The following is a 26,165-nucleotide window of genomic DNA, read 5'->3' as shown; positions in this document are numbered from 1 at the left end:
AAAAGGATTCCTTAATTCCTATGTTCCATCTTATAGGAAGGCCTTCTGAAAAGCTTCATTCACCAGAAGGAAGGATTATAGAAACCAGGACCGCTGGCGCGAGAGAGACACCAAACAGAGGTGCCTTGTTGGCAAGCATCCCTTCAGGACAGAGGAAAAGCCAAGTTAATCCCGACCTACCGGTGGGTGGGAGACTGTCCTTTTTCTGTCAACAATGGAGGGGATAACTTCCAACTCATGGGCTATTGATCTAGTAACATCAGGCTTAAAATTACAATTCGCCCAAGTCCCCCCAGACACCTTCTTATTCACTTCTCTAAGATCTCAATCCCAACAAAGAGCCTTGGAGACAGAATTAAGAAGTTTGTTAGCTAAACGGGTTCTGGTGGAAGTCCCAGCAGATCAAATAGGGAGGGGATTCTACTCCCCTCTGTTTCTAATACCTAAGCCAGGGGCTTTATATAATTACAACATTGCAGGAAACAAATGGGTAGCTAGCTTTGTGTCGGCATGTCGGAACAAACCCAGTGCATGTTCCCCAGGTGCCACCTTGGATCTCAACTTGGTACTAGAGGCACATTTGAGCCATTATACTCAAACCCGATAAAGTATGTGTCCCTTAAAACAGCCCTATTGGTGGCCTTAGTATCGGCCAGAAGAGTAAGCGACATCCAGGTCTTATCGATAGATCTCCCTTTCTATCAATCCCTCAGGACAGGGTAGTTCTAAAAATAGACTCGTCATACCTTCCCAAAGTGCCTACTAGGTTCCATAGGTCTCAAGAGATTGTTCATCCCTCCTTCTACAATAACCTCACAAATCAGGAGGAAGAAAGACTTAACACATTAGATGTCAAGAGGGCCATCCTTACATATTTGGATAGAACTAAACTCTGGAGGCAGAGCAGGGCTCTTTATTTCTTTCCAGGGCTGCAAGAAAGATTCAAAAGTCTTGAAAGGGTCACTGTCCCGGTGGATCAGAGATGCGATCACCTCAGCATATTAAACAAAAGGGAACACCTGCCGCAGAATGTTAAGGCACATTCCACTCAGGCTATAGCATCATCCTGGGCTGAAAGAGCGGATGTTCCCATCGAACGTATATGTAAGGCCGCAACCTGGTCATCTCCTTCCACCTTTTACAGTCATTACAGACTAGACCTATTTGCTAATACTGACTTAAGCTTTGGTAGATCAGTCCTTGACACGGTGCCCCCCCTCCAAGGTGGTTGTCTCTGGAATTTTCTGTGGGTGCTGTCGTGGCAAAGAGGAAAAAACAGATTACTTATCGGTAATGCTCTTTTATATAGTCCACGACAGCACCCTACTCACTTCCCTCCCTAATAAGGGTGACACATAGTTAACTAATAATGGTGGTTGCTTTGTACACCTAGGTTATGAAAGTGTAAATAAATGTACATAATATTTAGATAGCTTACTAATAGTTGTGGGAGGTTCCTCTCATTCTCTGTAACCCAACTGCGGGAGTGAGGGGGGCCACCCCTTTTCTCTTCATAGGGTTTCCTGTTCCTAGGGGCAGATCCCCTCTCTGTGGGTGCTGTCGTGGACTCTATAAAAGAGCATTACCAGTAAGTAATCCTTTTTTTTGGGTTGGCACTTTTTCACACTAGCTTGTATGTGCTGCTCTTTTTTTCTATATTTGTATAAATCCCTATCTGGATACGTGCACTCATCAGCCACAGGGACCAATAAATTGTTGGCTTTTTTGCCTAGGAGAGGTGACATATCAGATCAGGGACCCAACTTTTGAAGGACACCTTGATGTGGCAGTTGGGCCCCTCCCAAAAAAAAAATCTTTTTTTTTTTTTTTTTAAGGGGCCCCAGTGTTACTCCTTATAAATTTTAAGAAAGCAATACAATATAATTTATTTTACTTATTGCATCTCTGCCAGCGACTTATCTCCTGGAGACCAAATTGATCAGCAGTCTGAAATCTGACATGCCTAACCGACATCTCTCCCCGATAATTAGTTGGCCGAATACAGAATAGGGTGTAAGTCAAACCCATTGATATTGACGGGTGTGGATGATATGTTTAATGTGTTTTGGAGGCACTGTAAGACTAGGCAAAGGGAAAACTAGTAAAAACGTAAAGACAATATGTAACTGTTAACGATACTTGTGGTCATGCCGTATCTACAGAATGATTGTTACATAATATTGTATAAGCACAAAATCATTATCCCCAAAAACTCTCCTATTCACACAGGGATGATGTGCTGCATAATAATGGTTTTTAACCCCTTCCTGATATTGGACGTACTATTCCGTCCATGTGCCCTGGGACTTGATGCCCATAGATGGAATAGTACGTCATAAACTATCGGCCGCGCTCACAGGGGGGGGCGCAGCTGATCGTGGTAGAGTGTCAGCTGATTATCACCACTGACACCCGGCACTAAGTGCCAGGAGCTGTCATGGACCGCTCCCGGCACTTTAACGCCCGTCACACTGAGATCAAACATGATCGCAGTTTTCCGGTGGCATAGAGAAGCATTTCGCAGGAAGGGGGCTCCCTGTGTGCTTCCCTAAGAACAATGTGATGTGATCATTGTTGCGAGGGCCTCCACCCTGCAGGCCCCCAGATTCAAGATGGCCACAGGGTCCTTCCGGGTCCTGCAGGGAGGTGGCTTGTCAGTGCCTGCTGAGAGCAGGCACCGGCATGCCTCCTGCACTGCCTGTCAGATCGCTGATCTGACAGTGCTCTGCAAAGTGTCAGATCAGGGTTCTGACACTATATAGTGATGTCCAACCCTGGGACAAAGTAAAAAAAGAAACAAGTGTAAAAATATTTTTAAAAAATTCCCGAATAAAGAAAAAAATATATATTCCAAAAAATACATTTCTTTATGTAAATAAAAAATCAAACACAAGTACACATTTAGTATCACCGCGTTTGTAATGACCCACCCTATAAAACTGTCCAACTAGTTAACCCCTTTAGTGAACCCGTTAAAGGCAAAAAACAATACTTTTTCATACCGCCGAACAAAAAGTGGAATAACAAGTGATCAAAAAGACTGATATAAATAAACATGGCACCGCTGAAAACGTCATCTTGTCCAAGAGAAAATGAGCCGCCACACAGCGTCATCACCGAAAAAATAAGTTATAGCTCGCAGAATAAAGCGAGGCAAAAATGATTTTTCTTAATTGTTTTTATTGTATAAAAGCGTCAAAACATAAAAAAATTAAGGTATCGCTGTCGCCATACTGACCCAAAGAATAAAACTGCTTTATCAATTTTACAGCACGTGGAATGGTATAAACCCCCCCAAAAGAAATTCTTGAATTGCTGTTTTTTGTTCATTTTTCCTCCCAAAAATTGTAATAAAAAGCAATCAAAAAATGTCATGTGCCCGAAAATAGTACGAATAAAAACATCAACTCGTCTCGCAAAAAAAAAAAGACCTCACATGACTCTGTGGGACAAAATATGGAAAAATTATAGCTTTCAAAATGTGGTGATGCAAAAACTAATTTTTTGCAATAAAAAGCGTCACTTAGCATGACAGCTGCCAAACATAAAAAGAGCTTTGAATAGTAAATCATAGCCCCCTTTATCACCCCCTTAGTTAGGGAAAAATACATTTAAAAAATGTCCATTTTCCATTTTCCCATGAGGGTTGGGGCTAAAGTTAGGGTTGGAGTTAGAATTGGGGGTCTCCATGGTTTAGGCACCTCACGGGATCTCCAAACTCGACATGGTGTCCGATCTGAATTCCAGCCAATTTTGCATTGAAAAAGTCAAACTGCGCTCCTTCCCTTCCGAGCCCTGCCATGCGCCCAAACAGTGGTTTACCCCCACATATAGGGTATCTGCATACTCGGGACAATAACTTTTTGGGGTTAAACTTCTCCGGTTACCCTTGGGGAAAAAAAAATTGGACCTGAAGTAATTTTTTTGTGAAAAAAGATAAATGTTTGTTTTTTTTAAACACTCCAAAAATTCCTGTGAAGCACCTGAAGGGTTAATAAACTTCTTGAATGTGGGTTTCAGCACCTTGAGGGGTGCAGTTTTTAGAATGGTATCCCTTTTGGGCATTTTCTATGATATAGACCCCTCAACGTGACTTCAAAAGTGATGTAGTCCGTAAAAATAAAATGGTGGTGTAAAAATGAGAAATCGCTGGTCAACTTTTAACCCTTATAACTTCCTAACAAAAAAAATTTTGGTTCTAAAATTGTGCTGATGTAAAGAAAACATGTGGGAAATGTTACATAAGTTTTTTTTTTGTGCCACATCTCTGTGATTTAAGAGCATAAAAATTCAAAGTTGGAAAATTGCGAAATTTTCAAAATTTTCACGAAATTTCCGTTTTTTTCACGAATAAATGCAAGGCGCATCAAAGAAATGTTACCACTATCATGAAGTACAATATGTCACGAGAAAACAATGTCAGAATCACCGGGATCCATGGAAGCGTCCCAGAGTTATTACTTCATAACTGGACAGTGGTCAGAATTGTAAAAATTGGCCTGGTCAGGAAGGTGCAAACCACCCTTGGGGGTAAAGGGGTTAAGCTGTCTTAAAACTCATCAAATTAATATTTCGCTCAGTCATTGGATGATTCCAGCTCTGTTTAGCTGAGACTAAACAATAAACACCCGTTCCCTGATTGGCTCATCAGCTATTTACCCATTTTATTGTCTTCTGTAAGCCTTAATCGCTCATCTCTACTGAAGAGCCATCTTATCATAAAACAAAACTTTTACAATGTTCACAGCGACAGAGTAAATGTATCATTCTCAAATGGGCGAAGTAAAGGGGAAAAAAAACTTCTTCCATATGCTGTTGAAATGGGTTTTTATACTGACAATAAATCAATGAAAACCATGGAGTTTTCTACTTTGCTACAGCTCATTTTCCATCAACAATACACAAGAATTGCAGAATGCAAAAAAAAATGCCAAAAAAAAAAATTAAACAAGTTCTGAAGGCAGACTTAACTTAACAATATTTTCAAATATACTGTTTTTAAAAATATGCGTAACCAATACATTTTGACATCACTCTGTGCACATAGAATAATCTTTGTCATACAAATGTTTGTTTATTTTTGTAAATTATTTAAAAGAAAAAAAATCAGATGCAGCACATAGAATAACCACCAGAGGGCAGTATGGTATAGGTATATAATTATAAAGCCACAAATGCCTACTAGTAAAATAGATGAAAATAGACTAAAATTATTCTGCACAGTTTAAAAATTCAAGTATAATACATTGCGCAATATTTCATGGCACTATAGGTGATCTACTTTTTGCACAATCCTGTATACCTCATTATACTCGCTTGTAAAAGCAATATAATCTATACACTAATAGTCTTGGCATAGTAATGAACAGCTTTGTGGGGGGGATAACAGAAGATAAAATTATTTTTGTTAAATCTTCCCTATGTGCTGCTCACTGCATAAATACATTCATGTGCATAAATGCTCACTCCTTAAATCCATGCAAATACATGGTCATAGGATGGAAAGCCCAACAGAAATCTACAGCAAATCTATTGCAAAATGCATGTATAACAGGAATTTGTGGCATAATCTTCCCTAGGTTTCACTTTTCCAAAATGATAGAATTAAAACCAAGCTAAAAATCTGCGCATATATATAATATATTTTTCTCACACTAACACCGTATGTGGATGTGCTGTATCACTGGGTATGTCCTCCCTTTCATGTTCATGTGGAATGTACATAACTATTGTATATTCTCCCTACAGTGGCATGTGCAAGTACAGAGGCTGTCTATATATCGTACATGTGCACAGTAAGTGCGTACATCAATGCATAGCTGGATATGCACAATTAGGCCCTGATTCCTTAAAGCTTGTATACCATAATTCTAATGGAAAAATATTTTGAAAAGTCACAAGTCTTGTGCAATGCAAGGCTGCACAGATGTTTGACTTTTGGCCATGTCACACCATTTTGCCCAGTTCCGTCAAAGTGGGCAGAGTTAGGGGCAGGACAAGGAGCATGATGATCCCTGCTCATCAAATTTGCGGTGGGGTACCTTGCAGGAAGTGGAGAAAAATGAGATGTAGAGGCACATGGCACTCGTGTAGGTGGATTCAAATCAAATTTATTAAACATGGACCATGGTAAATCCAGAAAAATAAGAAACGTTTCAGTCAGCACAACTTTCACCAGTCGTCTGGATCCAGATGACTGACTAAGATCTTGTGTTGGCCGAAGACGTTTCTTATTTTTCTGGATTTACCACGTTCAATAAAATTTCCTTTGAACACACCTGCACGATTGCCAAGTGTCTCTAAATCAGTTGATGGATTTGGTTATCCTACTTTTGCACCATTATATTTTTCCAGAAGTGCCTTGTGTTCTTCTTATTGAGAAAAATGTGGCGGCACACGCCTCATAATGAATCAAGGGCCTCATCCCCTTATCAAGGCCGGCGGGAAAACCCAGTCTTGATGAATCGGGGTCTAAAGGCCCTTTTTCATTTAGCGATGCACCAGCGATCCGACCAGCGATCCGACCCGGTCAGGATCGCTGGTGCATCGCTAAATGATCGCTAGTGAGCTTTCATACAGAAAGATCTCACAGCGATGCAGCAGCGACGCAGCGCACGATACTCACCTTTCACACACAGCGATCCTGACGTCTTCCCGCCAGCGTCGCTCGTCTCACACAGCAGGAAGGCCAGCAGGAAGCGCCGGACGAGAAATGGAGCCGCCCAATCTCGCGCGATCAGCGATGGACAGCGGGGGAGCCGGTCAGAGGTAAGTATCACACATAGCGATATCGCTAGCAATATCGCTATAACGTCACAAAAACAGTGACGTTTTAGCGATATTGCTAGCGATATCGCTATGTGTAATACCCCCTTTACTGTGTATGCTTGATAAGTGCACACCAACTGATCTTACATATGTATATACAGTCAAAATACAGCTTATTATACCACTCGCCCTACCAGGATGTTGCAGTGTATTGTAACAATGCAGACAGTGCTATATGTACAATGCATGATCTGTAAAAATGTTTATTGCTTAATTAAAATCACATTTAGAACATTTTTGCATTTTATCTAATATTCCAAATGTCATGTATACGTACAGCCATATGTGAAACTGATTAGCTTGAACACAACTGTACAGGGTGAAGCTGATGACTTGTTAATGAATATCACAAGAATTGTCAGAAGAACCTTTGGCTGTCGTTGTTCTTTACTGGTCCCAATACCTGTGCTGTAGTGCCTCCACTCTGTATTGTTTTGTGTCTCAATGCTAAGTGGCCAGTTACATCTATTGTCATCCTTAGAGGGGCAGAGAAGAGCCTGAGTCCACACTTCAGAGGCTGATACTAATCAACTACTGCTTTACAACAACCTTCAGTGGTTTCGGATGAATAGTCTTTCTCCGGCTCTCCCACCAGGGACGCCATGTCTTGCACTCTGTAATGCAGGAATTGCTTGTTTTACTCATTTCCATCAAGTTTGTAAAGTGTCTGAAATAAACTATATAGTGGATAGGAAAAAGAAAAGGCTCACCAACAATGCTGATAGGGAGATCTGCAGTAGACAGTCCAGAAAAATAGGTGCTGGCAGACTCAGCAATGGCAAATAAAGAGAACTCGGCACATCGATCCGATGATGTAATTTAAAAAGAATACATTTTATTGTTGGGCTATAAAAAAAAAAGTAATCAGATGAAACTTTAAAATCTGACTCTTTCTGGTGACAAAACATCCTTAATAGTGATGAGTGAACGTGCTTGCCACTACGTTACTCGCCCTAGTATCACTGTACTCGGTGTTCTCAGCGAGCACCGAGCATTTCTGGGATTACTCGGCGGGAAATCGGGTCTCCACCCAGCATTTTTGGCAGACTTTAGAGACCCAATCAAGCTGCAGGGATTGTCTCCCAGGCAATGAAACACCGCAGCCATCTTTGTAGTAGTCGTGCAGTGATTGGCTGGCCCGCACAGCATCATTAGGGGTATAACAGACCGGGCGCTGCCCTGCTCGGCACATTCAGCTCTCGATTTAGATAATGTAGGGAGAGCTGCTGCTGATATAGGGTCAGAATTGGGGATTTATTAGATAGTGTGGGGTCTACCATCCTAAGCTACTCACATCCAGCTAAAGCAACAGTTCTTGTAAGGACTAATTCCAGAGTATGTAGGTTCGTGTTTGGTAGGCAGGGTAGTGTACGTCACTCTATACACATCAGTGCAAGGCATGCAGGCACTGTATGTGTGTATATAGATTATTGCACACATCAAGAGGGTCCATTCCACAATCCAGCTCAGGCAGAGGAACAATGGCAAAGTTCTGGGACAGTTTTCTCAGACCCTCACATCATGCCGCCACAGAGGGGTGGTGTCACAAGTGGTGCAATGTTTGGGAAGATGGTGAGGGAGTACCTTGCAGATCGTAAAAACATCCTCCGGGATTCCTCTGTGCCTTTTTTGAGTATCCAAGCTGGACACATGGCATGAACAGGCTCTCTAGGCCTTGGAGGTCCTGGCCTGCCCTGCTGCTAGCATTCTGTCAGAGCGGGTTTAATGCTGCTGGTGGAATTATAACAGATAATGACAATGCTGACTCTTATAAAAATGGACTAGGGCTGGATTGGGCAAGAACTACTGTACACCACCGAATGAAAACAGCGAAACATAACCTCAAATACTTTTTTTTTTTTTTTTGTGGAGGTGTATTCTCATACACCTCTTCACAACCACACCTGGCTATCCGCTTCCTGATTTGGTCTGTTTGGTGGTATCCTCCTCCTTATCCTCATCATCCACAACAATTGGAACACCAGGGTGAACGTATTCCGTGATGCAAAAGTCACTCCATTTTTGGGTAAGGGTGTTTTTATGATGCCCGTTACTAATTTGAAACCATAACAAATGTTACTCCCCCAGGGGGAAATCTAATAAAAATGAGATGTACGTATATTCTTCCCATTTCTTGTTTTATTTTAAATTTTTCCTATCTGTGGAACATCCTCTTGTGACCTAGTGTATACCTCTCCAATATAAAAAGTGAAATCCTATTATATTTTTATTTATATCCCTGGCTCTGAGCTGTTGCTAGGGACAAACATATCTCGTTGAACACATTCTGGCTTCATATCTATGAACCTGTGTTCGCCCCTCCCTTTTTGTTTTCTTTCATAGGTGGATTCACATTTTTTGTTTGATTGCAGTATGATTTATCATTATATCTCCTCATTCTCCACCACTAGATGACCAGGGTTAAAGTGTTCTGTGTTGCTACGGGCAGTCCAATTTTTGGCAAGGGTGTCTATGATGCCCATAGTATATTTTTAAAAAATGTACCACCCATGGGGAAATTTGTCAGCCCATGCACTGCGTGTATGGGCATTATAAGTCTAGGAGACCCAATCCTTTACATTGGGCCTAGTTTTTAATGAGGCCTTCATCAATGTCTCCTCATTCTCCGCCACAAGATCACCAGGGTTAATGTGTTCTGTCCTGCCTCAGCCAGTCCAATTTTTGGCAGGGGTGTTTTTGTGATGCCCGTTACTAATTTGAAACAAAAAAAATGGTACTCCTCCAGGGGGAAATCTCATAAAAATGAGATGTACATGTATTCTTCCCATTTATCATTTTATTTTCAATTTTTCCTATCTGTGGAACATCCTCTTATGACCTAGTGTACACCTGTCCAATATAAAAATAATGAAATCCTATTAGATTATATTTTTATTTATATCCCTGTCTCTGAGCTGTGGCTAGGGGCAAATATATCTCGTTGAACAAATTCTGGCTTCATATCTATGAACCTGTGTTCGTCCCTCCCTTTTGTTTTCTTTCATAGGAGGATTCATTTTTCATTTGCTTGATTTCAGTATGATTTATCATTGTCATTCTACACCACTAGATCACCAGGGTTAATGGGTTCTGTGGTGCTACAGCCAGTCCAATTTTTGGCAAGGGTGTCTATGATGCCCGTAAAATATTTTTAACAATTTTACTCCCCCCAAAGGGAAGCGTTTTTTAGCCCTTGCACTTAGTGTATGGGCATTATGAGTCTAGGAGACCCGCGCCTTTAAATTAGGCCTAGTTTTTAATGAGGCCTTCCTCCACGTCTCCTCATCCGCCACCACTAGATCACCAGCGTTAACGTGTTCCGTGCTGCAACAGCCAGTGTCAAATTCCGAACTGTTATGCCGCTTTGGCCATGTACATCTGATGCTGGTGCACGCCGTCCGACTTCACTTCTGGTCTTGCTGCCGGGGCTGAGGTCCCATACAGTGCGCATGCGTGCCACGCACTCTTGACTCTGCGGTCCCATCGGGCACGCTTGCACACAACCCGCAGCTCTGACTGCGCCCGCACTGACTGACGTCTCTATGGTCCTAAAGGACCTGACCCGGAAGTCCTGGCACGCATTCCCTATATCAGGCCGCCTCTTCCTGTAGGCGGCACCTGATTATTGCTTTTGCTTCTTTGCTAGGCCTTCTTGGTGCCTGCCTTGTGGCTCTCTGTACTCAGGACCACGACCTTGTACTCTGGTGTGCTTCCCAGCACACACTCTGCTCTGTCTTGTACCCAGACGTGCTTCCCAGCACTTGTCCTGCACCATCCTGTACCCTGCGTAACCTTGTGTACACGCTCTACCCACTTCTGTACCCAGTGTGCCCCGAGTACACGCTTTACATATTCCTGTACCCTGCGTACCCCCGTCTTCACCCTGTTAAATACGATACCATAATTTTCCTCAGGATCAATAAAGTGTATCACAGCAGTGTTAAAACAGCATTACAAACAAAACATTATGAACAGCATTACTACATTACAAATAGCATTACGTAAAGTAATTACTAGACACAGATCTTGCACATGACTAACCACAATACGTAACAAAGTTACACAAATCTGATCATTTCCCTTAGTGCGCCAGCCCTAGGTCATAGCCATCTTTCACCCTGAGTGAATTGTTACACATCCCCATAGCAGTAGGCACAAACTATTTCCTGAATTTCTCCTTCTTGCACCTTAGTAGGATTAGACAGCTGATGAATGTGCTCTTCTGATTCAAGAACAGCTTGTATAGTGGTGTGTATTATTGTTCATTATAGCCCTGCACTGCTTTTGAATCCTATCCTCCACTACCTCCTCAAGAGTCAAGATGGAGGCCAACAGCCACACTTGCCGCCTTGATAAGTTTGAGCTTATTAGCGTCAGCTACTCGCACACTGCTGCCCCAGCAAATGATAGAAAAAAAGATGGTGCTTGCTACAACGGACTGGTAGAACATTTCTAGCATTTTACTGCACACATTGAACAACCTGAGCTTCCGCAGAAAGTACAGTCTGCTCATTCCCTTCTTGTGAACCTTCTCTGTATGACTAGAGTTGAGCGACTTTTGGTTTTTTAGGGTCGCGTTTCGTTTCGTGAAACCCGACTTTTCCAAAAGTCGGGTCGAGCAAGATCGTCCGATTATAGGGAAAAGTCGGGGTCGTCCCGAAACACGAAACCCAATGTAAGTCAATGGGGAATAAAAGTCGGCAGTGAGAGGACAGGAAACACACCAACAGTGCCCATTTGAATGCCAAAAGCATCAATTCTTCTTACTTAAGCTTGTCAACCTTAATTAACTTCATAATACAAGTTACGCACTGAAAAATGGGGGTTATTTGGCTACAGACTGTGGGGGGGGAGGGCTGGCTCCAGGTTTTCATGTGCCCTGGGCGAAAGAGCGCCCCTTTAACACATACCACAACTCATCATGCTCCGATACGGCAGAGAAATAGCGGTATAGTACAATGAAAAATACCTCACTTTTTACATCTCATGACGAGGCCCATCTATTTCTCCATACAGAATCATTGGTCCCATATAATGTTTGAAACAGTGTATGATGAGCTCCACATAATGCTACAGTATATGTTGGTCCCCATGGATGAAGCTCTACTGTCTTATGGGCCCAAATAATGCTCCAAACATAATGGGCCCCATTTCTAATGCTCTAGTGTATAACGGGCCCTGTAAATGCTGCTCCAGTGTCTGATGTCCACCTTTGGAATGTTCCAGTGTATGGTGGGCCCCATCTATCATTCTCAGATGGTGTTAGGCCCAGTATGGATTGCACGTGATTGCACAAAGGTTAGAAAGGGTACCGTATCCCCAGATAACATGTATGGATAGCGTACACATTCAAAATATATGTCTCAGGAGGCAGGCTCAGACGGTGTTAGGCCCAGTATGGATTGCACGTGATTGCACAAAGGTTAGAAAGGGTACCGTATCCCCGGATAACATGTATGGATAGCGTACACATTCAAAATATATGTCTCAGGAGGCAGGCTCAGACGGTGTTAGGCCCAGTATGGATTGCACGTGATTGCACAAAGGTTAGAAAGGGTACCGTATCCCCGGATAACATGTATGGATAGCGTACACATTCAAAATATATGTCTATACATCAGGAGGCAGGCTCAGACGGTGTCAGGCACAGTATGGATTTGACGGCCCAGATTACACAGCGGAGGAGCAGGGAGAGGTAAAGATTGCAAATGCTGGGGCCCTGCCCAAGCAAGGGGGGCCCACTCGTGGGCGTCGGTACTGGCACTGGGCCCCTCATAGTACAGCGGTGTGTCTGACGGCGGGTGTGCACCACCACCGTCAGAGACACTTGATTGCACTATGAGGGACCCTGTGCCAGTGCCCGCGCCCAAGAGTCGGCCTACCCACCTGTCCAGGGCAACGGCACTCGCACGGTGTCGTGCGCTAGGTGGTGACCTAGGTGGTGACCTAGGTGGTGACCCCCCCATGGGGGGGGGGAGGCAGCACAGTTAGGGAGTTTTAGAAAGTGGCATATGTTGATGTTGGACATTCAGCTGATGGAAAAGGCGAAATAGGTGAAGTACCAGGAAGAGGTGGACCAAAGCAAGCCATTTTTCTGTCACCCTATGTGTCATCAGGGGAAGGTGGGACAAAATCCTTGGAAACCCATGCGTGGTTCATTTTAATGAAGGTTAGATCATCCACATTTTGGGTTGACAGACGGGTCCTTTTTTCTGTCAGGATTGATCCAGCTGCACTGAAGACTCTTTCCGATAGCACACTTGCAGCTGGGCAAGCGAGCTCCTGTAAGGCATATTGGGCCAATTCAGGCCAGGTGTCCAGTTTAGCAGCCCAATAGTCAAAGGGGAATGACCTGTGTGGGAGAACGTCGATATGGGAGGAAAAGTAGTTTGTAACCATAGTTGACAACTGCTGTCTCCTGTCACTTTCCATCGATGCAGTATTACCAGTTGTGTGAGCGGTATTTGAAAAATCAGTCCACAACATTGTCATGAAACCCCTGTCTCCAACGCCACTTCTGCTGTGTGCACCACGAACACCTCTGCCAAGCTGCCCCCGGCCCGTACGGCTCGTGTGAGAACCATCACCGCTGCTATGTGCTGGGAATGCCTCAAGCAACCGATTTACCAGAGTTGCTTGTTTATTAGCCAATATTAGGTCAAGGTTCTCCTGTGGCATGATGTTTTGTAATTTTCCTTTATAGCGTGGATCCAGGATGCTGGCCAACCAGTAGTCGTCATCGTTCATCATTTTGGCAATGCGGGGGTCCCTTTTTAGGATCCGCAAGGCATAATCTGACATGTGGGCCAATGTTCCCGGTGTCAATGATGCACTGCGAGTGCTGGGTGGAGGAGCACTTTCTGGCAAATCCACATCCCTCCAGTCACGCACAAACCCTGTACCAGACCTTGCCACGCCAACATTTTCACTTGCCCCACGAGATGCATCCTCCTCCCCTAAGTAATCATCCCCATCATCATCCTCCTCCTCCTCTTCTTCCTCCACCTCGTCCAGGAGAGGTCCCTGAGCAGACAATGGCTGAATGTCATCAAGGATTCCCCCCTCCTCTTCCTCCTCATCAACATTGGCTGCAGACGCCTGCTCCTTAAGGTGCGTCAAAGTTTGCATGAGCAGACGCATAAGTGGGATGCTCATGCTTAGGATGGCATCGTCTGCGCTTACCAGCCGTGTGCATTCCTCAAAACACTGAAGGACTTTACAAAGGTCTTTCAGCCTCGACCACTGCACACCTGTCAACTCCATGTCTGCTCTCAAAGTGCCTGGCCGTGTATCCTCCCACAAATGCATTATGGCCTGCCTCTGCTCGCACAGCCGCTCCACCATGTGCAGGGTGGAGTTCCACCTTGTTGCAATGTCGATAATGAGGCGGTGGTTGGGAAGGTGGAGCAATCACTGCAGCTTCTGCATACGAACGGAGTGTACAGGCGACCGGCGGATGTGCGCGCACAGTCTTCGCACCTTCTGGAGCAGGGCTGTTAACTCCGGAAAATTTTTGAGGAAGCACTGCACCACCAGGTTCAAGGTGTGAGCCAAGCAAGGTATGGGGCTGAGTTTTGAAAGGGCTATGGCTGCCACAAAATTACGCCTGTTATCACTAACTACCTTGCCTGCCTCAAGATGTACACTGCCCAGCCATGACTCAGTTTGTCGCTTCAAGTACTCGGCCAGCACCTCGGCGGTGTGTCTTTCGCCCACACACATCATCTGCAACACAGCCTGCTGACGCTTTCCACTAGCTGCTCGATAGGGGGACACATCGTGTGCAACAGTGGCATCTGCAGATGGAGTGCTCGTACGACTGCGCTCTGTGGACGAGCTTTCGCTTCTGGAGGAGGAGGAGGAGGAGGAGGGTCAAACGCCTACAACCAACTGTTTCCTATACTGTGGGCTAGGCAGCACTGTCCCACCACCGCTGTCCCCTGTGGACCCTGCATCCACCACATTAACCCAGTGCGCAGTGATGGACACGTAACGGCCCTGGCCATGCCGACTGGACCATGCATCAGTTGTGAGGTGCACCTTTCCGCTCACTGACTGCTTGAGTGCATGGACAATGCGGTCTTTCACATGATGGTGGAGGGCTGGGATGGCTTTGCGAGAGAAGAAATGGCGACTGGGTAGGTCATAGCGTGGTACTGCATAGGCCATGAGTTCGCGGAAAGCTGTGCTTTCCACCAACCGAAAGGGCATCATCTCAAACGAGATTAGTTTGGCAATGTGGGCGTTCAAACCCAGTGTACGCGGATGAGAGACTGAGTACTTTCTTGACCTACTCATAGTGTCTGGGAGGGTGAGCTGGACTTGAGAGCTGCATATGGTGGAAGTAGCGGTGGACAGGGCGGACTGAGAGAGGGTTGATGATGGTGATGGAGTTGGTGTTCTTTCTGATGGCCTAGAATCAGTCTTTCGTTGATATAACAGTGGGATTCCCTGACTGCTGTGGTCTTGCAACGACACCAACATTTGCTGCTGTGCTAACCGGTGGGCTTACAGTGGGGGAAACAATGTAGCGTTGCTGACTACCTTCGTTGTGATCAGTTGCACATGTGGCACTTGAGGTTTGGTGTTGTGTCCACGCTTGCAAGTGCATGCTGGTTAAATGTCTAAGCATGCAACTGGTATTCAAATTTTTCAGATTTTTCCCTCGGCTAAAGGTCTTTGCGCACTTCTTACAGATAACCTTGGCCTGATCATGAGGATTTTGTTCAAAAAAGTGCCACACTGCACTCTTCCTACTTTGGCAGACATTTTGCGGCCTAGCACGCTGTGATCTTTTGACCCTCTGGACAAGCTGTCCAGCAACTCTTTTGATGTTTGGAACCTGTCTTTGGAGTGCTCCGGGCCTGCCAGATAACAGCTGTTGCGATGTCGATGTCTGCTGTGGATGCTCCTCATCTGAGCTATTGGAAGCAGCACCCTCTTCCCCCAATGGATGCCAATCTGGGTCAACAACTGGGTCATCCATCACCTCCTCTTCTATGTCATGTGCACCTTCCTCTGTGTCACCGTGTATGGTGGTATAGTGTGCGGGAAGGGGCACCTGAGTCTCATCAGGGTCAGAATCTGGCTCTGTACACTGCGAGGACAATGTAGTGCTCTGAGTGAATGTACCAGCAGAATCATCCATCAGCGGCTGTGCATCAGTGCACTCCATGTCAGATTCATCTTGGCCTGGGTAATTCACCATTTCACTTGATAATCCAGGCATGGTATGTGAAAACAGCTCCATGGAGAAATCAGTAGTATGGCCTGCGTCATCCTTCAATCTTGGTTGGGGTGAAGGACACAAGGAAAGGTGTGGTTCATGAACATGAGCCTCCAATGACGACTCAGTGCTTTTACTTTTTACAACTGAAGAAGAGGAGGCGATAGAGCTGGAGGCTGAGTCAGCAATGTAAGACAAAACTTTTTCCTGATGCTCTGGCTTTAAAAGCGGTTTGCCAACTCCTAGAAAACTAAGCGTTCGAGGCCTTATGTAGCCAGACGATGACGCAGGGTCAGCACCTCCTGCATTCGGTCCTATTTTGCTCTTGCCACTACCATCAGATCCACCACCAACACCATCATTACCAGCTGCCAACCCCCGCCCAATTCCACGGCCTCTTCCACCAGCCTTCCTCATTTTTGTTAGAAATGTAGACAAAATCAAACAAACTATATAGTAATGTAAAACAAGGTACAAGGTGTCTATAGGACAGGGGAGATTTTGAATTTCTGCAGACACTTGTGGACACTGGACACTTTTGGATTGTGTGAGGCCCACTGATATCTGAGCCCTATGTGACAGGCTCGATGGCACAGCTGTGACCAAAGTGACTAGAGGATAAGGGAGATTTTGAATCTCTGCACACACTTTTGGACACTGGACACTTTTGGATTGTGTGAGGCCCAATGAATATCTGAGCGCTATGTGACAGGCTCGATGGCACAGCTGTGACCAAAGTGACTAGAGGATAAGGGAGATTTTGAATCTCTGCACACACTTTTGGACACTGGATGGACACTTTTGGATTGTGTGAGGCCCACTGATATCTGAGCGCTATGTGACAGGCTCGATGGCACAGCTGTGACCAAAGTGACTAGAGGATAAGGGAGATTTTGAATCTCTGCACACACTTTTGGACACTGGATGGACACTTTTGGATTGTGTGAGGCCCACTGATATCTGAGCGCTATGTGACAGGCTCGATGGCACAGCTGTGACCAAAGTGACTAGAGGATAAGGGAGATTTTGAATCTCTGCACACACTTTTGGACACTGGACACTTTTGGATTGTGTGAGGTCCAATGAATATCTGAGCGCTATGTGACAAGCTCGATGGCACAGCTGTGACAAAAGTGACTAGAGGATAAGGGAGATTGGATTGCTTTTAAAAAAAGCAGTTTGCAGAGCAGTGGGTAAACAGCAATGCAGGAATGTCAGGAAGCCTTAGAAGGCAGCCCAACAACCAACACCACTGATACACCACTATATAGCCTCCCCTTGCACTGCACACACAGTGACTGGTGTGTTGTGCAGGCCAAATTGCTAGCAGCAGAAGCAGTTTTTTTGTCTTCTCAGCAGGACAAAAAAAAAAATTGGGATTGCTTTTAAAAAAGCAGTTTGCGGAGCAGTGGGTAAACATTAATGCAGGAATGTCAGGAAGCCTTAGAAGGCAGCCCAACAACCAACACCACTGATACACCACTATATAGCCTCCCCTTGCACTGCACACACAGTGACTGGTGTGTTGTGCAGGCCAAATCGCTAGCAGCAGAAGCAGTTTTTTTGTCTTCTTCCCTGCCTAACGCTCTCCCTACAGAATCAGCAGCAACCTCTCCCTATACTAAGATCGGCAGAAGTAAGATGGCGGTCGGCGTGCACGCCCTTTTATACCCCCTGTGACGCCCACCAAAGCAAGCCAATCACTTGCATGCCCTTCTGAAAGATGGTGGTGACCTGTGCCTATGTCATCACGTTGCCCACAGTGTCCGTGGATCCTGATTGGCTGAAAAAGAGCGCAAAACAAACTTTTGAAACGCGACTTTGGCGTGTAAGTCGCCGACCTCGTGGCCGACCTCATCCTAGGGTCGGGTTTCGTTTCATGAAACCCGACTTTGCCAAAAGTCGGCGACTTTTAAATTTTTTCGACTCGTTTCGCTCAACTCTATGTATGACACCTCCAATCACGTTTGCTGTCAAGGTGAACCCCAAATATTTGTGATCGGTAAGTGCTCATCCTTTTTCCTTCTATAACTCTCCACCATCTCCTTGGTTTTCTTTACATTTAGTTCTAGACAGTAAGTCTGGCACCAATCCACAAAGTCAGAAGCCACCCTAATACATTCCTCCTCACCCCGGTCCCCCACAATTCCCCCTACAATCAGAGTCATCTGAGAATTTTTGGAGGTGACAGATCGGATTTATACTGAAAGTCAGCTGTATACAATGTGAAGAGGAAGGGTGACAGCACTGTACCCTGAGGGGCTCTTACACTGCCAGATACTACCTCCCCCAGCCATACAAATTGCGGCCGGTCCGTCAGGTAGTCGCTTATCCAGTTCACCATCCCCTCATCCACTGCCATATCAGTCAATTTATTTCATAGTAAGAGCTGCTGTAAGGTATTGAAAGCACTAGAGAAGTCAAAGAACATGGCGCGCACTGCAGTTCCATCATTGTCCAAGAATGAATGTATTATATGCAGCAGAGACACTACAGCATCATCCACCCCTAATCTCTGCTGGTATGCAAACTGAGGGTGAGGGCCTACACTGACCCCCAGTGTAGGCACTCAGGCACAAGTTGGCAAGTACTATTCTCTCCAGCGACTTCATAGGATGCAATGTTAAAGCCACTGGGCGATAATCATGTATTGAAGTTGGAAAGGTGATCTTGGGAACCGGCACCAGTCAGGTTGTCTTCCACAGTACTGGTATTCTCTGATAATGTAGGCTCCTGTTAAACAGGAGCTGATAAACATTACACAGTTGGTTCACATACACTTTTAGGACACGTGGACTGAGGCCATCAGGCCCAGCTGCTTTGCCAATGACTAGTTTACGAAACTGTAACCTCATATCGCTTGGGGAGACAGTGAAAGCATAAAGTTCATCACCCAAAGTCAACGCTGCAGATCGTTCCTCAGCTCCATACCTCATTCCCGATGATGCAGCATGTGTTGGTAAATCTGTTTAAGAACTCGTTCATTTTGTTACCATGGGCATATCCACTTCGCCACGCTCTGACCTAGCCTTAAATCGAGTTAACTGCTTCATGCCTGACCACACCTCCTTGGAATTGTTATGTGACAGTTTATCTTCTAATTCAGAACGAGAGATGAGCGACTTTTCTTTTTTTCGGGTCGAGTCTGGTTTCGTGAAACCCGACTTTCGCAAAAGTCAGGTCGAACGAAATCGGCCTATTATCGTGAAAAGTTGATGGCAGACTGAAACACGAAACCCAATGCAAGTCAATGGGGAAGCAAAGTCGGCAGTGAGTGGAGGACAGGAAACACACCTATAGTGCCCTTTTGAATGCCAAAAACATCAATTCTGATTACTGAAGCTCCCACCGGCAGAGACACTTTTGCGTACTATGAGGGGCCCTGTGCCAGTGCCGTCGCCCATGAGTATGCCCCCCCACCAGCTCAAGGAACCTGCACTTTCAGCTGCACCTTCTTCTTTATCATCGTGTAAGGTGGTATAGCATGCAGGAAGGGGAACCTGAGTTTCCTCTGGGTCAGATTCTGGCTGTGTAAAGTGTGAGGTGAATGTAGTGGTTTGGGTCAATGTACCAGCAAAATCATCTAGCAGTGGCTGGGCATCAGTGCACTTGTGGCGTCCCCAAGAGTACGGTTGCCACAGTGGCATTACCTTCCTCCTAGGGAGTGTGATGTCATGCTTGGGAGCAACGAAGGATCTCTCTAGCAGTTAAACCAACACACAACACATTTCCCACTCCACGCCAGCAGGGAGACCTCTTAACATGACTGCTGAGGAGCTGCTCTCTGTGGTCGGGAGGAGGTAAGTTAAGCCATTCTGTGCACTGAAGGGGAAGTGTGTGGACGTGAGAAGGGGAGCTGGAGGATGAGCAGAGTTAAGGCTCACTCCTAGCTGGAGTGCATGGTCCGGATTCTGGTCTCCGAGTTTGTAGGGACACTGACGTTCCTGCAGCAGAATCTGGAGGAAGTAGCAGCTGTAAATGCTCTGTACCCAACTGAGGCTCGGAGGCCCCAGCATCGACGTGTGTGAGCCAGAAGGAAAAGGCTATGGCTGCCAACCATACGAGAAAGTTCCAAAAGCGAGTCAACAGGGGGAACTTCATTGAACTTAGCACTGCGAGTACCTCAGATAAGCGCTAGAACAGAGGCCACACTACCTATCTGCAGAGAAAGAAATCCAAATTGGCTTCCAGGCTGACCAACTCCTTCTCCATCTGTACTCTGGGTCCTGGACAGCACCTACCAAGTACAGGTAAAGGAACTGCACGACTGTGTATGTCATCTTTCTCCTGTGCCTGGCGCACAGCTCAGCTACATCCTGCACTGCACACCATCTCCTAACTTTCATCTGCCCTTTGACTACGGCCCTACCTGTGCAGGTCTTATACAGCTTAGCTGCACCACAACATCTGTCCCACAGAAGCAACACTGCAGCGCTGGTCAATCTAATCAGAAACCAGAGGTGACATCATGTATCATTCACCTATAAACGTAATTCACTCCTTTGCATGGACGCCCAGGGCCACAGAACGGGTCACCACCACCGTGACACATCCCTGTGAGACACCGGCCCGGTACCGATTAACCCCACTGCCCTGCCTGGCCACCGACACTCCATGTCAGATTCATTTTGGACTGGGGAATTCACGATTTGACTTGATAACCCAGGCATGGTATGATAGAAAGAGCTACATGGACTAATGTGAAGTGTGGCCTGCTGCCTCTTTCAGTTTGAGTGGGGGTGCAGGACACAAGGAAAGGGGTTCTTCCTGACCAGGAGCCAGCACTTGACCACTCAGTGCTTGCATTTTTTGAAACTTCAGAAGAGACTGGCATATTTGATGGAGTCTGTTTCGGCAATGTAAGCCAAATCCAGTTCCTCATGCTCCTCCTTTAAAAGCGGTTAACCTACTCCCAGAAAAGGTATCATTCCAGGCATTCCAGAGCCAGACCATGACGCAGGCTCAACACCTCCTGCCTTAGCTGCTATTGTGCTTTTGCCACTACCAGCAGATGCACCACCACCATCATCACCAGCTGGCCCCCCTGCGCCCTCGTCCGCGGCATCTTCTACTAAACTTCAAAATTTTGCACAAAATAGACACAAAATAACATCAGAAATATGGCACTGTATCAGAAATGTACAGCTCTATTCAAAGGATAATTGTCAATCTCCATATGTATTCCATCAGTCACACAGACGCTCACAGGCTCAGTATGGATTAGGCAAGAATATAAAAAGTAGACAGTGTACAGTATCATCAGATAGAAGGTATATATAGCATAGTTTAAACATTAACAATGTATGGCTATAGATCAGGAGTAGTGTTGAGCCACCACGCTAGTGTTTTGGTTCGTCACACAGGAGACAAGTTCGTCGAATGTTCGTCGAACCCCATTGAAAACAATGGCAGGGAAACACATACAAAAAAATAGAAAACAATTACAAAACACCTTAAAAGGTGTCCCAAAGCAGAGAAAATGCTCAGAAGACAAAAATTACATATGGAAAAGGGCAACTACATTTAGAAAAGAGATGGAGGAGTAAAAGGAGGAGGTGGAGGAGACACAGATATAGGCTTGTCATTCCCTTATGAAGTCAAGAAAGGCTGGAATAAAAATGTAAAATACCAACCAAAAAAAAAAAAATTCTGAAATCGAACACGATCCTATACCGTCGGACTTCCCACCAATAAATTATGCCAACTGGCAATCGGGCGGCGTTATTCCCACGAACCTCCAAACAGCGTCCATGAAGGCAAAGTGTTTGCTTTCCGGGGGCAGTATGATTGCAAAGCTGAACCTTAAAGGAATGTCCAAAAGGGCAACACCAGGAGTGGAGCCTGTGGCTTAATTGGACTCCACCTGGGAAACCACAACCATGCCACCTCAAGAAAAGATGCACATATTGAAAGCTTTGTCGATCGATTGTGTGTGTGGTGTGGTGTCCGTTTGTAGTTGTGCTAGCAATTTGTCAGCTTTATTCCGTTAACGAACGAGACTCCGGCATGCCCCTGCGGTACGCGTCAAGCTTACTAGAGGGATACGCGAGGCTCTGGCACTATCATGGTCTATCATGGCATTGCACGTCCGGGGCTGCACTGAAAGGACCAGCTTTTGTCGCTTACAGGTGCAGATAACCAGCAGAACACCGTTAGTGATGGGGATCTGTGATTCCAATTAATCCCCATGAACGATGATTTCCCAGTAAGTGCAGGTCAACCGCAATTCCTGAATTAGGCCTAACCAGCATTCCTGAAAAAATGCAAAATATTACGTGTCCAAGCCACAGTTGCTGTAGCTTGTTTTACAGCTCGGCAGCCGTTCTCAGGCCCAGTATGCATTCGACAAGATTCTAGAAAGTTGATAAAGGGTACAGTTTCACCGGGTAACACGTATATATGTAGCATAGTTTACACATTAAAAACCTATGTCTACAGATCAGGAGGCAGGCTCAGATGGTCTCAGACCCAGTATGGATTAGACGTGATTGGACAAAGGTGAGAAAGGGTAACGTATCACCGGATTACAGGTATGTATAGCATAGTTGACACATTAAAAACCTATGTCTACAGATCAGGAGGCAGGCTCAGATGGTCTCAGGCCCAGTATGGATTTGACCAGCTTGTACAAAGTTGAGAAAGGGTACATTATCACTGGATAACAGGTATTTATAGCATAGTTTAAATATTTAAAATCTCCATGTTCTCAGTATGGATTAGCCAACAATCTAAACAGTAGAAAAAAGGAAATGTATTTGAAGCGTACACCAGTATACACTTTTGGTGGTATTTTTAAATCTTCATATATATTTCTGTCTCAGTAAGACAGTCCAGACTCTCCGCAATAGGAAATGAGATGCATACAATTACTGACATAAATTCTAGTGATTGCAGAAATCTAGGAATTCCTATTCACGGGATAAACTTCCGTCACAATTCTCAGAGGCGATGCAGACCCTCAATTAATTAGTGTGTGGAGACAGCGAAAACCTTTCTTTGTGAAGAAAGTGTTGTATCGCAGTACCGTTGATCCCATCGCCATTACTCGTATTCATATAATTTTGATCACAGGGAGAGAAGTAAGCATGGTGCTCACTGCCTATCATGCTCTGTCACATAACTTTGGAGTGCAAAAGACAGAAGCCACTGGCCATAGGCGATTCATTTGGATTGGCATGAGAGGGCACATTTAAAAATGTGTGCTGGAATGTCACACGTCTGTGGGTAGGAAAACTGTGAAAGCTGATGAGAAACCACCACTACATCTCATTGTGAGTCGACATCCATAAGAAATGGAAGCCATTGATCATCTGAAGCTAGATCCCGGCCAGCGGCCATAGCTACGTCTTAACCATCATCTTCTATCAGTTCACCAAATTTGTAGTGGCAGTCCCAGTGAAGGATTTGACGGCCCAGACTACACAGCAGAGGAGCAGGGAGAGGTAAATATTGCAAATGCTGGGGCCCTGCCCAAGCATGGGGGCCCACTCGTGGGTGTCGGTACTGGCACTGGGCCCCTCATAGTACGGCGGTGTGTCTGACGGCGGGTGTGCACCCCCATCATCAGAGACACTTGATTGCACTATGAGGGACCCTGTGCCAGTGCCCACGCCCAAGAGTCGGCCCACCCACTTGTCCAGGGCAACGGCACTCGCATGGTTGCGTGCGCTAGGTGGTGACCCTGGCCATGGGGGGAGGAGGCAGCCCAGTTAGGGAGGTTTACAAAATGGCATATGTTGATGTGGGACATTCACCTGCTGCAAAAGGCGAAATTGGTCAAGTCCCAGGAAGAGGCGGACCAATGCAAGCCATTTTTCTGTCAACCTATGTGTCATCAGGGTAAGGTGTGACAAAATCCTTTGAAACACATGCATGGTTCATTTTAATGAAGGTTAGATCATCCACATTTTGGATCGACAGACGGGTCCTTTTTTCTGTCAGGATTGATCCAGCAGCACTGAAGACTTTCCGATAGCACACTTGCAGCCGGGCAAGCGAGCTCCTGTAAGGCATATTGTACCAATTCAGGCCAGGTGTCCTGTTTAGCTACCCAATAGTCAAATGGGAATGACCTGTGAGGGAGAACATCGATATGGGAGGAAAAGTAGTTTGTAACCATAGTTGACAAGTGCTGTCTCCTGTCACTTTCAATTGATGCAGTATTACCAGTCGTGTGAGCGAGACTTCAAAAATATCAGTCCACAACATGGTCATGAAGCCCCTGTCTCCAACGCCACTTCTGATGTGTGCACCACCAACACCTCTTCCAATTTGCCCCCGGCCCCTACGGCTCGTGTGACAACCATCACCGCTGCTGTGTGCTGGGAATGCCTCAACCAACCGGTTTGCCAGAGTTGCTTGCTTGTTAGCGAGGTGTTGGACGAGGTGGAGGAAGAAGGATGATGATGATGGGGATGATTATTTAGGGGAGGAGGATGCTTGACCTAATGGTCAAGGTTCTCCTGTGGCATGTTTTGAAATTTGCCTTTATAGCGTGGATCCAGGATGCTGGCCAACCAGTAGTCATCATCGTTCATCATTTTGGCAATGCGGGGGTCCCTCTTTAGGATCTGCAAGGCATAATCTGACATGTGGGCCAATGTTCCCGGTGTCAATGATGCACTGCGAGTGCTGGGTGGAGGAGCACTTTCAGGCAAATCCACATCCCTCCAGTCACGCACAAACCCAGTATCAGACCTTTCCACGCCAACATTTTCTCTTGCCCCACGAGAAGCATCCTCCTCCCCTAAATAATCATCCCCATCATCATCATCCTTCTTCCTCCACCTCGTCCATGACAGTTCCCTGAGCAGACAATGGCTGACTATCATCAAGGCGTCCCTCCTCCTCTTACTCATCATCCTCTGCTGCAGACGCCTGCTCCTTTATGTGCGTCAAAGTTTGCATGAGCGGACGCATAAGTGGGATGCTCATGCTTATGATGGCGTCGTCTGCGCTTACCAGCCGTGTGCATTCCTCAAAACATTGAAGGACTTTACAGAGGTCTTTCAGCTTCGACCACTGCACACTTGTCAACTCCATGTCTGCCGTCAAAGTGCCTGCCCGTGTATCCTCCCACAAATGCTTTACGGCCTGCCTCTGTTCGCACAGCCGCTCAACCATGTGCAGGGTGGAGTTCCACCTTGTTGCAACGTCGATAATTAGGCGGTGCTTGGGAAGGTGGAGCAATCGCTGCAGCTTCTGCATATGACTGGAGTGGACCGGCGGTCGTGCGAGCACAGTCGTCGAACCTTATTGAGCAGGCCTGTTAACTTCAGATAATTAGTGAGGAAGCACTGCACCACCAGGTTCAAGGTGTGAGCCAAGCAAGGTATGTGACTGAGTTTTGAAAGGGCTATGGCTGCCACAAAATTCCAGCCATTATCACTAACTACCTTGCCTGCCTCAAGATGTAGACTGCCCAGCCATGACTCAGTTTGTCGCTGAAAGTAGTCGGCCAGTACCTCTGCCGTGTGTCTGTTGCCCAAGCACATCATCTGCAACACAGCCTGCTGACGCTTTCCACTAGCTGATCGATAGTGGGACACATCGTGTGCACCACTGTCAGCTGTGAATGCAGTGCTCGGGTGACTGCGCTCTGTGGACGAGCTTTCGCTTCTGGAGGAGGAGGAGGGTCGAATGCCTACAGCCAACTGTTTCCTATACCGTGGGCTAGGCAGCACTGTGCCATCACAGCTGTCCCCTTTTGACCCTGCATCCACCACATTAACCCAGTGCGCAGTGATGGACACGTAACGGCCCTGGCCATGCCTACTGGACCATGTATCACTTGTGAGGTGCACCTTTCCACTCACTAATTGCTTGAGTGCATGGACAATGCGGTCTTTCACATGAAGGTGGAGGGCTGGGATGGCTTTGCGAGAAAAGTGGTGACTGGTAGGTCATAGCGTGGTACTGCGTAGGCCATGAGTTCGCAGCAAGCTGCGCTTTCAACCAGCCAATAGGGCATCATCTCTAATGAGATTAGTTTGTTAATGTGGGCGTTCAAACCCAGTGTACGCGGATGAGAGGATGAGTACTTTCTTGTCCTACTCATAGTCTCTGGTAGGGTGAGCTAGACTTGAGAGCTGCATATGGTGGAACTAGCAGT

The sequence above is a fragment of the Dendrobates tinctorius genome, unplaced genomic scaffold (genome assembly GCF_039654945.1).
Source record: "Dendrobates tinctorius isolate UK_male_01 unplaced genomic scaffold, ASM3965494v1 ptg000056l, whole genome shotgun sequence".
NCBI lineage: Eukaryota > Metazoa > Chordata > Amphibia > Anura > Dendrobatidae > Dendrobates > Dendrobates tinctorius.
This window is presented reverse-complemented; position numbering follows the sequence as displayed.